This window comes from Mastomys coucha, unplaced genomic scaffold (assembly GCF_008632895.1).
Source record: "Mastomys coucha isolate ucsf_1 unplaced genomic scaffold, UCSF_Mcou_1 pScaffold20, whole genome shotgun sequence".
NCBI lineage: Eukaryota > Metazoa > Chordata > Mammalia > Rodentia > Muridae > Mastomys > Mastomys coucha.
Genome location: NW_022196903.1, coordinates 27493678 through 27506442, shown reverse-complemented (window position 1 = coordinate 27506442; position 12765 = coordinate 27493678). Strand labels below are relative to the sequence as shown.

Below are 12765 nucleotides of genomic sequence, written 5' to 3'. Positions count from 1 at the left end.
TTACATTATTTCCTTCTTTTGCTTTCTCCCCTCCAGCCCCTCCTGAATCTTCCCACTTCCTCTTGAATTCATGACCCTTTCTTTAATTATTATCGGACACACACATGTATGTATGAATACGGTCTGCTGGGTCCATATAGTGTTGCTTGCAGGTGCACGTATCTCTAGTTGATTTTGGTCAATGTTTATCACAGCAACAGAGACATAAACTAGAACATAAGGTCAGCCTGAGCAAAGACGAGACAAGGAAAGATTTTCATTCAGCCATGCTTAGACTAGAGTGTGAGGAAGGGAATTACTTCTCTCAACAATCACTTGTTTGGGTGACAGCAGGTTCAAGAAGAGAAGCAAACAAGGGATAGCCCCACTGCCAACATCATCCATGCATGCTCTGGCAGCTCTCCACCACACCCAGAGATGCTTCCAGTGTTAGCACTAGACCTACTACTTGCAGTTGTTGATAGCTTACTAAATGTACCAGGCTTGTGCATTCTACTTTGTTGGAGTTGTCAGGATGGGTCAAAAATCAGGATTATGAGTTTGATGGATTTAGAGATGTGCTCAGATTCACACAATGAGCAAAGGCCAACCAGGCCAGCAATGTCTTAGGAAAACTCTGGGCCTGTAATCCATTCCCTCCATTGTTTACTTAAAACTCTGGCTCCTTCTTGGCTTAAATCAAGGAAGAGCCATTTCTAGCCTTAGGGACACTGAGGTTGCATTCAATAGTCAGAAGCAACTATTCCAGGAGCTGAGCTATGTGAAGGTTTTAAATTAGCTCTGCCCAAAGCACTGTCCTTGAACCTGAGCCGAGTATAGAACTCATGAGGCCTGAGTGCTTCCTCTGGGTGAGCACCCATTTCCTTTCTCATTGAGCTGCTCTGTGGGTCCTGATGTGACTCCAGGATCCAGAGATGAAAGACAGCGGCATCCTCCACTCAACCAGGCAGGCAGGAACACTTCTGTGAGCCCGGCTTCTCCAAACCTGCTGCCACACAGGCCTCGAATTCCATGTGAGTGGCAGCAGGGGAGAGCTGAGGAAAGGGAAGGAGAGGACAGCGATGGTCAGATGTCGCTCCCCTGATGACCTTGAAGCAAGCAGCTTGCACTGGGGTCAGGCCATCCATGTGCAGTATCTCGCAGAGGCAAAGCTCTTTGATGAAGGGTTTTCTCCTCTGCTGGCTTGATAAATGATCCCTAGCGGTGGGAAAAGCTACGCAGGTGGGGTGTGGTGGCCCCCACTGCCTGTGCACCTCCCCATGAAATTGACAGTAGAGCTCATTGCTTGGAGGGGGTCTCAAGTCGGATAAAGACTTTTCATTTGTTTTTAGTTTGAGGCTCCCAGGCTTACTGATGCTTTCCCTGTCATTATAGATTTGACCCCTTACTCCCAGAGGGCCTTTGGCTTCTATTTCCTTTTGCTCTGAGCCTTCATCCTTTCTCTTCTCTGTACAGTGTGAATTCTGAGGAAATCCCCCCACCCTCTGCTGGGTCCCATAGCTATACTAAGCTATTTAATCTCAAGGCATTGGAATCCTGTGTCTGACCATCTGACCAAAGCAGGGAGTCTACAACCATGGCCTTAAAGGGTTCTTGGGCAAGGGAGATAGCTTAGTTGGTAAAATGCTTGCCTTGGGTGAGGCAGAACCTGAGTTTGGATCTCCAGAACATCTACAAATCTCAGTGATGGCAAGAGACAGGCAAGTCCCTGGCTCTTCTTCAGTGGCCAGCTATCCAAGTCCAAGTTCCAAGCTTATGAGAGACCCAGTCTCAGACAAAAGGTGAGATGCCCGAGGAAAGGTGCCCAGCATTGTGCTCTGACCTCCACATGTCAATGCGCATGCTTTCCTATATATACCTGTATACTCACTCAGATATGAACGTGTGAGGACATGTGTGGGCACAGACAGACAGACAGGCAGACAGGCTGGAAGGATGGACACATACACACACCCCAATCTTGATTCACAACATTGGATAAATTCAAAAGATTAGAGTACCTTCTCCCAAATGTGCTTTACGGTTTCTGTTCAAACGGATCCCCTCTATCATTCTACTAGTAATTCGTAGGAAGCACAATTATGCTGAGCGTTTAGAAGGTGCCAGATACTGCTGAGTGTTCATGGTTGTCGTGACCTGTTCAACCTGTGTCCAGGAGAGAATAGAAGTCTGTTTTCTGAGTGAAACAGCAGCAGCCTAACCTCATTGCTGTATAGTCCCAAGCACTGCAGATCTGAAAGCACAGAGATCACCGTCTTCTGACTTCTGTGGGACTTCTCTGTGGACTGGCAAATTAGTGGAACTTCCTGTGTAGCAAGTGGCCTGACACCTGCAAGTGTGGGTGGGGCTTCTTGATCTTTTGAAAAAAAAAAAAAGTGTGTGCATGTGTGTGTGTGTGGCTGGCTCATGATGTAGCTCAATTGACAGAGTGCTCACCTAGCATGCATAAAACCCTGGGCCCAGTCCCTACTATTGCCTATATGTGCACATGGGCATATGCAAATGTGCGTGTGCTCCTCAGATCCTTTCCACCTTTTGTTTGAGATGGCCTGGAACTTTGCCAAGCAGGCTAAGCGAACTGGCTAGTAAACTAGCTCCAGGGATTTGCCTGTCTCCTATCTTGCCATCACTGGAGTGAAAGGTGCATGCTTGTAACCCTAGCACTTAGAGGGGAGGTAGACTAGGAAAAACCAAAATTCAGGATTATCCCTGGTTACAAGGTGATTTGAGGTCTACTTAGAATACACGAGGCCCTGATCAAACACATAAAAAAACACCAAGCACTTTCTCTTGTGACGCTCACTGTCTTGATTTGGGGATTCGAGGATCTTGGACTTGATAAAACCTACTGCTACTTTCCAGTAGCTTCTCATTTTGAAGATGGCTCAGAAGTCACTGCTGTTGTGGGGCCTCTGGACAAGTTAATGTCTTGTGTTGGCTCTGTGCTCACAGCCTACCAGCCTCTCTCAGCAGCTAGCTGCCTCTTGTGTGGTGCCTCTGGGCCCATTTGCCCAAGGACCAGCAGCCTAATTAGTCTCCTGGTGTCTGTGGTCCCTGTAGGACAGTCTATATCTGGCAGGTTGACGCAGAGGAGAAGGTGTGGTTTGCCAGGTGTGGGCCCTACAGATGCTGAAGAAAGCCTTGTCCTGAAGTTACTTCTCTTTGATGCTCCTCCATTCATATCCTGGGTCTATTCGTTGAGGCCAGGGATATAGCTGTGGTGTGTGCAGAGATGATGGTAAGGGTCCTTTAGACTTCACCTCTGTAATCCACAGCTTCTCCTTATGTCAATATTGAGTTAAAAAATAGGCAATCGTTAATCATACAAACAAGAGGACAGAAGAAAATAGCATAACAGAGCACTATAGCAACAGTCCTAACTTTGAACAGAGCACTACAGTTACTCTTAAAGCACTCTTTGAAGCTTTTATGCTTATTAACCCATTCAAAGCCTCCTGCAACATGTCCTAGAATAGCCTCATGTGACACCCGAGAGATCTGAGGTTCAAAGTGAAATTTGTCCAAGGACAGATGCCCAAGTGTTTCTTCAATTTCTCTCCAGACTACTGTGAGAAGCAGTAGAGAGGTGAGGTCAGAGAGGCTGGGCTGAGCTTGAGTCTAGCTCCTCACTCTAAAGGACCCACCCTCTGGCACTCACAGTTCCTTCCTCTGTCAAAGGGTTTAAATGAGGCCTGGTTCCCTTGGAGCTTGAGGTGAGGATAAACACAGGCAAAGGAGTCCAGTGTGCAGCCCAGAGTGGAGCGTGTGGAACAGCGCATGCTCAGCAGTTAGCTCTTGTTCTCCAGAGGAAGTTGCTTTGGCTTTCAGTCACAGACAAAATGCCCTGCCTGTTGGGCCTGTTGAGAGGACCAAGGGATCAAGCAGGAACGCAGGGACAAAGAGACCCAGGTTCTAGTTCTGTGGCATCCTTGTCTTTGGGCTTCCTAGGTGAATTGGTAGGATATGGCATAAGGAAATGGTTACCATTTAAGTAGTCAAGGCTTGTGGTTTGCTTACATATCAGGGGATCCCACCCCCTATGCCCCCTGAAGTAAAAACTCTGCAGCTGGTGTGAGGAGGAAGGATGGTGGGAGAAGGGATAAGTCCATTGAATGGTCTCAGCCACCACAAGTCTCTACAAGATGCTTGCTTGGCTGCCATCCCCCTGAGGCCTACCAGCCAAACTTCAGTCTTCCTGGGCCCTGATGAGCCAGAACAACCCTCAGCAGAATGAGGAGAGGGAATGGGGTCCATGATGTTATTGAGTAACATAGCACCCCCCCCCCCAAGTAAGACAGTATCTATCAGCACATCCCTAAGGGGAAGCTCATCCTTCAGGAAGACAAGCCACATCTAGCTCTCAAAATAACCTCCTGAATGATTTTGATCCCTTTTGAGAGAGACGAGTGTCGACTCGTGTTCTGATTTGTTGATCCTGGGGCTTGTGGTGCGGATGATGAAGAGCTTGCGCTAGGAGTCAAGGGTGACCTCTTCATTTTCTTAATGATTAATAGTGTTTATGTTACTTAATTTTCTACTCATACTGTCCTTGTAGGGATCTCTTAAAACCATTTGCTTGTTTTTTAAACCACAGGATTGGTGAGGTGGACTCACTCAATAAATCATAAATGGTCTTAATTAACTGAGTCCCACTGTGGTATCTTATAAAATACCAGTGGCCAACTGAGAAGTGAGGATACTGGATCAGTCTCTCAGTCCCATGGTGCTGCCTACTCTCAGGGTACCTTTAGGTACCCTGAGAAAGTATGTCTGCCTAGTCAGGGTATTAATTTTGTATCTGGACTCTTAGATCTGGTTGCTTTCTTTCCTTTAAGACACAAATATATTTAAATAGAATACAGTCATACGTGTAGTTTAATGATGGTGTATGTTCTGAGCAATGTGCCCTAAGGCAATTTCATCATTGTGCATGTATTGCTGTGTATACTATTATCCCAAGGCTACAAGGTTACACAATAGACATCAACTCTGTTACATGGTATCTTAATGTCATTAAGATACATGGTGGACATTGGATAGCAGAGGCTGCTGGCAAACATGGCCAACTCAACATTTAATAAGTAAAAGGAACACACAGTAATAATAAAAAGTATAATGAACACATCAAACAGGAACACAGTGACATCAATATCAAGCCTTCTGTCTTGTGCATCACTGGGTCATGGGAGTCTCTCAGCTCCACTTTCATCTTCATGGCTCACTGTCATACTGTAGCCTGTCATTGATGGGCACGACTTTATGCAAAACACGACTGCTCCTCCTCCCTATACACTTCACTATGGACATCACTGTGTTAAGACATCAGTGCCAGTCTACCAATTTTTTCCACAGGCTGGCTCTTCTCACATTGCAAGTCACAGTCCTTCCCTCAGCTGTCTCTCATCCTTCTGCCATGGCTACACTTGATATGTCCACACCAGTGGATGACATTCACAGATACTCACAGTATGGCAAAGACCTTGGCTTCTACTCTGGATTGTAGTAAGTGGGTACGAGGGATGGGGTTCAGCAGGAGTTCTTGACCATAACCCTCCTTAGGCGGTAGGTCCAATGATGGAAGTAGGTGGTAGGATATAAGCCGTGTAGCAGGTTGCTTGGGAGCCCTGGATCAGGATGGAAGAAGATGAGACTGTTTATTGGACTTATCCTAATTTTTCTGCTCCAACCAAGAGAGAACAGTCCTCTGTCTTTTCCTCACTCTGCAACCATTTTTGTGTTTCATCAGAAACTCCTGTTCCCTGACATGTCTCGAGCTGCAGCATCCTTTTTCTCTTTTCCATATAAGTGGGATAAGCCCATAAAAAGGCAGCCATTTCTATCTCCCAGTCTGCTTTTCTTCAGCCCCTCCCCCACCTCAAGGGATAGCTTTCGATTTCTTTTTCTTTGTTGCTTGGATAGTTGCTAAAAAATCAAACAAAATGAAACACTGAACCCCTTATTTTGTTCTACTAAACGATAGGGCCCTGGGCTGAGGGAAATGGGCTCCAGACTTCTGTCCTTATTCAAGGTCCTGGGTTTGTGTGTCATGATGATGCCAGGCAGGCTGTGAGCAGAGGAAGGACCAGACAGTGGCAGCCAATGGGGGAAGTGCTGTTGAACACTCTGAGTTTACAACCTGTGTGCTGAGAAGTTGGCAGCCTCCACCAAGTCCAATTCCCTGTGGTGGACCAGTTGTTGCAGCTTCATGGGCTAGCGGCACAAAGGAGAACAGATACCCTGAGTGTCAAATACGAGAAAAAATGGGTTTCTTGTGGAGCCAACTTTTTTTTTCGTTTTGTTTTTGTTTAAAGTAAACACAGGGGATTCCTGGTGTAAAAGTGATTTTTGAATTACTGGAAGATGTTTGGGGCTGGAATGCTGGAATGAGGCCAACTTCTGTGGATTTTGGGGAACCCTTTGAAGAGAGGATGTCTGGAGACAAGCTAAACCCATGCATGCCAAAGCTTCACACCCATCTAATTCCTAAATTCATGTCCCGCCCCAGCATTTGGCTCCCTTCCTTTGGGGTTCCAAGCACTGTAAGTGTACTCTAGGGGACAATTTAAAGTCATCCAACACTGATCATTTGTGCTTCTCGCTGTGGTTGGGCACTGTTCTGTGCACTGGGCTAAAATTAGAAATACTTCTTCTCCTCCATGGGGTTTCCTTGGCTAATGAAAGTGGACCCAAACCAGATATAAACATTTCTGCAAATGCAAAGTAGGCAGTGATGAAGAGCAATGCTTGTGCCTTTTGCCTTATTGAGGGAAGGGCAGACTCCTTGGGCTTAGAAGTCAGGAATGGGCTGTGGTGGCGGCTACCAGTTCTGTGGATTGCACTATTTAATTTTACCCTTTACTACAGCTAGGAAGGTGGGTTTCATCACCATTTCCTTCTTATGAGTCAGGAACCTGAATCATAGAGAGAAAGTAATTTTTACATGGTAAAATCCTTAAGAATAGAGATAGAGAAGGAACAAGGAGAAAGAAATCCCAAGCAGAGAGGAAAAAACTAAGTCCCGAAAGCTAGAGGGCATAGGATGTCACTGAACAATGGAGGGTCAGGGTCATTGTACTGGAGGCCATATTTGAATAGGCCACCTGTCCCTCTGTCTATAGGTGGTAGGGGTCATCTGAGTCTCTTACATGGGAAGGAGTTATCATCAGATAGCCTTTTGGAAAGAGTGGATTCTGGAGATGCCCAGATCATTGAGAGCTGACTCCTACAGACTGTGACAGATGTGCTGCATGTGCGGGGCTGGGATGATATGATGTTAATTTGGACAATGCAGAGAAGAAATTTTCCTTGATTGATAAGAGGCAATAGACTTCCAAAGAATAAAGAAAAGCTGTCCACATTCCAGTTCCTCCAACTCTTGACCCATGAGAGAGTCTCTAGTCTTTACCATCGCAGCCTCTTCTGTCTCTTTACCCAAATTCTTTGGCAAGAATGCCAGTTATTTTGCAGATCGTTCTCATGCCAATTTGCTAGTGTGGGTAAACATCTTTAATGCCTTCATTTATTGACTTGAGGGGGTGAAGTTGGCACACAGGAGCATCTAGCTGGATGAAGCTTTATAGTAGAAAATGCCCGGGGGTCAGGCTCGCAGTCCCATTGAACTCTGCTGTGCTTCTGTGCTGTGTGGTCTGAGCATTTTGAGTTTCTGCCTCTGCAAAAGGGTTCTCTGTATTAGTGGACTCCCAAAGTATGGTCCTGGCTCCCTGTCCCACGGTTAGCTGGGAACTTGGTAGAAATTCCAAATCATTTCTCACTGTGGCTGTGTGATTTTACATTAACATGGCAGTATTCAAGGGTCGAAGTTTTCATTTCCCCAAATGAATCATGACACCAAGTCGGTCTTTGTGTGACTGCTGCGCACTGGTGCATCTTCTTTGGATCCGTATCTCTTGAAGTCGCTTGCCCACTTTTATCTGTTTTTGTGCTTTTGTTTTTAAGTTGTAAGAACTCTTTACAGGTCCTGGCTTTTGCACCTTTACCAGTTATTTGATTTGCAAATATTTTCTCTCATTTTGTAGATTTGCTATAGGTATATTTCAAAATACAGTAGTTTCGAGATATAGTGACTTTGCAGTTAGCTGCATTATTAAATAATTTACCTTAATAAATTTGCTCAGCATCACAGTCAACTCCTTAACATTTCCTCATGGTTTTGGTAATTCCTCCATTACGCTTCTGCTCTCTGTATTGATTACAAACCACACTGTGAGGGCCCTGCAGTTGTCACTGTAGCATAATGGGACATATCTAGTCTGACACTAAGAAGTCCAGGTTGCCCTGTGCCCTGGCTCAAGACTGGCAAATATGTGATTGTGAAATCTCTTGGCTTCCTCAGCTACCCAGGACAAGACCCAGTTATCACAGGTTCCCATCCACCTTCGCTGAGTGGTAGAATGTTTCACGTGAAGAGCATTTTTAAAAATATGCTGCTATCACCTGCAGACCATTTAAATCAGAGTCTCTAGGAATGGGATCCTATTACCTGTATTTCTTTAAATTCCTACACCCCACGTGTCTGATGATTTCCAGCACAAGCTTTGAATTCCAAAACCCACATTCTATACATTATATTATATACTTCATATTGGTTTTATTTCAATCTCTGAAAAATAAGAAAGGAAGATGTCCCCTTCTCAGGGCAGCAAATGAATTTATAGGTCCCATACTTACAGATTCAATCAATTGCACATTAAAATGTTTAAAAAGTCATCTGGACTGAATATGTATAGACATGTGTGTCACAGTTGCTTAAACAATATAGTGTAAAAATGATTGACATAGTATTTACATTGCAGTAGGTATTGTAAGCAATCTAAAGATGAGGTCACACATACAAGAGATTTTGAGTATGTTATGTGCAAATGCTGTACTATTTTGTATAAGGGGCTTGAGTATTTATGGATTTTGGTGTGGTGGGAGAGATCTTGCAGCCAAGTCTCTGCACGTGAGATTGCATAGGTGACTTGAGTAGATACAAGATACAGTGGGGACAGGAAAGTAGCATATATTTTCTGCTGCTTCATTAAACTGCTGGTTCAGTGAAAGTTAGTCATTGGTGCTGGTGGCATTATCATGGGTTAGGGTCTATCTCTGTTAGTGTTCCCAGAGTAGAACAGATTTCCAGAACCAATGCACTCAAATCTAAGATCCTGATGGCATTTAAGGAAGAGATCTTGATTCTCCACTGTGGTGTCTTTTCTTACCAAGTTAATGAAAGAATGGGAGTTTGTCCTTTTAGACCCCTCCACAGTCTTTATGTGAGCATGGTATCTGATTTGTACATCTGTAGCCCAAAGATTTCCCTAGAGTCCCAGTGTGGTGCTCTCAGCTGCTTCCAGAACCAATGGCAGTGAGAACATAGGAACCCTCAGGGTGGGCAGCTGCAGGATTTGGTCATTGTAGCACCATCACTCTGCTCAGCCATTGTGGGCACGTTATTGACATCATTCCTGAAAGTACAGAAGTCTTCAGCAGTGCCAGGTACCACAGGCAGGTAGACAGTTTAGGGAGAAACCCTGCTTTCTTTGTCTAAAGGGTGACAACTGAATGTCTCTGAAGTCTCCAGCAGGCTCCCCATCACACCCAGGCTAGGGTTCTATGACTGCTCTTAAGTCAAGGAGAAAGAGACCATAAGGCTGGCTATGTCCAGCCATGATTAGTGGATCAGGATACACATCACAGGCTTATTCCAATTGTGTTTGGGCAGCGCTCCAGATGTAGTCCTCCAGAGGATAAGCACTTGTATAATAAAACTGGAAAGATACTAGCAAGGGGGTGGGGGACGCATTGGATGATGGTTGCCTGGCAGAGCATGGAATCAGAAGCAGAGATTGCTTGTCTTTAAGAGGAGTGTCACCCATTGGATGAAGCCTGACACACCGCTCCTATCATTTGGAGTATCTCTCTCTCTCTCTCTCTCTCTCTCTCTCTCTCTCTCTCTCTCTCTCTCTCTCTCTCTCTCTCTCTCTCTCTCTTTCTCTCTGAATGCTGGGAGCTTGAACCCCAGCACTTCTTGTTACTTGCTCTGCACTCCAGGGCATCACCTTAAGCTAGTTAACTCTGTCTATGTAGCCCACTGTCTCCCTTACAGCCTTCTTGAGTTACATTGTTGTGCTGAGGATAAAGTCTTGTCACCCTGATTGGATTTCTAGTTCCCTACTCTTTCTGAAGCAATTTGGGGTGCTTTGTAAGGTGGCTTCTGCTGATATCTGGAGCTTCCACATGGATGTCTTGATTGTGACTGAATTAGCTCTCAGAAGGCCACCTTATCTCCCTGTTCCAGAGCCTTTCTTCCTCTAGCCTATGTGTGCAGGCTTCACCAGGCACCTTTCAGGGCCGTTTGAAGATGTTCAGATGGGGTCAGGTGACATCCCATAGATGTTGACTTTGGTACCCAGGCAATATGCTGGCAGGTGGGGTGTGAAGTTGGTTTGGGTGAATACAAATATAACAAAATATGGTTGGGTATCAATTCAGGTGGAAATACAGGCCATTGGTTGGTTGCCTCATCGATTTTCACAGGTTGAAGTTTGCCTCATTGATTTTTTCTTTTTCTTTTCTTTTCTTTCTTTCTTTCTTTTCTTTTTCTTTTTTTTACTGCAAAATGAATCTTGTTCATCTGCTCTCTAGAGATTGCTTCATTTCTTTTTCTTTCCTTGTACCCATTTGGCACTTTAGTACGTTGGATTGCTCTTACTTACCATCAGTGCCAATCAGCTCTTTCTCTCGTTCTTAGGAGAATCTCTAGGACCTTAAAAAAGATCTTTAACCTTACTGAGCCTTGTTTTCCTTATCTGCTAAATGGAGGTAGTAATTTCTATCTAGACTGTCCAGAAGCTCAGTCAGCTACCAGAAAGAATGGTTAGTGTCTGGTAGGTGGTAAGATTTGGTCAATACGAGAATTATCACCTTGGACATATATTAATATAAAGCCCAGAGATTAGGCTCCACAATGGGAAGAGGAGTTCTACTTGAGGGATGCTAAGATCCCACAGCCTGGACCCTTGTCTAAAGACTCTGACACCCACAGTTTTGGCCATGTTGCTTTCAAGCGAAGGGATACATCTTCATGATAATCCTCAGCCAGTGTGTTGATAATTGCCCATTGATATCTCATAGCACAGCTCAAACAGGCATCTTAAGTGGCTGCTTTCCAGAGCATCGGGTGAATAGGGGAATATATAGAGTGTTGTAACGAGTCCATGTGTTTTCAGGTCATACCTTATTTCATTTTATTGTCTTTTATAGCGAGGACACATTTTGCTATCTGCTGGGTTACTGTGTCCGTCTTTGATCCTCCAGCACACCTCAGGACCCCTGAAAGTTTAGGCTTAAAATGATCTAGAGGAGAATAGAGGCCTTCTCTCCCACCTGCAAAGGTGTACCGCCATCAGTCTTAGTGATCTTTCGGGGGCCACTTTTCCCTGGATAATGGACACCCTGAATATTTACTCCTTCTTAGGAGGCCATGGCGACCTTCACAAACATAGGCCTGACTCATAAACCAGGACAGAAGAGTAAGTACCCTTCAACTGCAGCACAAGCACAAGAAACACCCATGTGAGGCCAGCCCTTGTCTGTGTAGCCTGGAAGACCCCTTGAGTCTGGGAATGAGTGGAGATCGGATGAGGCAGAGAGATAGGCATCTTTTTGCTCAGACAGACTTATTTGTTTTTGCTCTTTTCTCTATGTTTATTTTGTTTTTCTTCAGGGTCTCATATAAGTGGAGAAGACTGTGGCCCCTCTCACTGGTGCTTAGGGAAAGCAGAAGTGGGTTGTAACAGCCTTGGGCTCTGAAGGTAGGTTACAAGGAGGCTTGTACCCTGGAGCCATGGGGATGGAGATCACAGAACTTGTCCCATCACTGCTTTCAGGATCAAAACAAACATACATGTAATTCCCAAAGTGTTTATCATGAAATGGTCTTCTTAAAGATTATGATACGTGTGAGGCAAGAAAGGGGTTCCTTAGACTCACAAGTTTTTAAAACTGTGGCTCACAAACCTTAAGGAACTTACCGTACATCAGTTTTCCAAGTCACTGAACAGAGTTCTTTCGGGGCTAAGCTGAGAAGGGACTGTGGTTCTTCTTAGCATTATATTAGGATCATGTGGGCTGGCAGGAGCATTTTTTCCACTCATTATGTGTTGACAGATACACATTTTCTCCAATTCCCCTATCCTTATTCCCATAAAACAGCAACTACAGGAGTTATTTTAAATGCAGGGAGGGAGAGCCTCAATTATTTAAAATTAAAAATCATATTTCCCCATGTTGAATTAATATGGAAGACATTATGTTAAGTGAAATAAGTCAGATTCAAAAAGGCAAATGCTCTCATAGTGTGTTTATGAGGCCCCTGGAGCAGTGGGGATTCATAGAGACCAGCAGAGTGGTGATTGGGACTTGGGGCGGAGAGAGAAGTGTGCCTGTGTCTAATGAGGAAAGTTGGAGTCAGAGATGAATGGATTCTGGAAATGGATGATGTTGTAGCTGTACAATACAAGTGAATTAAAGGCCTTCAAGCCATACCCTTAAAAGTGGTTGAAATGGTAAATTCTACACTGTGTGTTCTTTAACAGACATCTTTAAAACAACTACACAGGATGAGTCCTTCTCTTAGCCCACGTTCTTTTGATTTCTGTTTAACTTTCTTCAGCATGGCCTTTGGGCTGATACTGTTTTCTATAGCCCAGGCTAGTCCAGGCTGCTGCTATGCTTTTTTTTTTTTTTTTTTTTTTTTTTTTT

General features: G+C 44.6%; 1 protein-coding gene across 2 annotated transcripts in view; it reads left to right on the top strand.

The window, feature by feature from the left end:
* The window catches only part of Plxna4 (plexin A4), a 445847-nt gene that overhangs the window by 44044 nt on the left and 389038 nt on the right, over positions 1-12765 (top strand). The window contains exon 2 of one of the 2 annotated variants that reach the window (XM_031381449.1): positions 11729-11816. The exons of the other annotated variant lie outside the window; for it this stretch is intronic. The gene's annotated coding sequence lies outside the window, so the exon portion shown is untranslated. The remainder of the gene's footprint in view (positions 1-11728; positions 11817-12765) is intronic. 2 annotated transcript variants of the gene reach the window in all.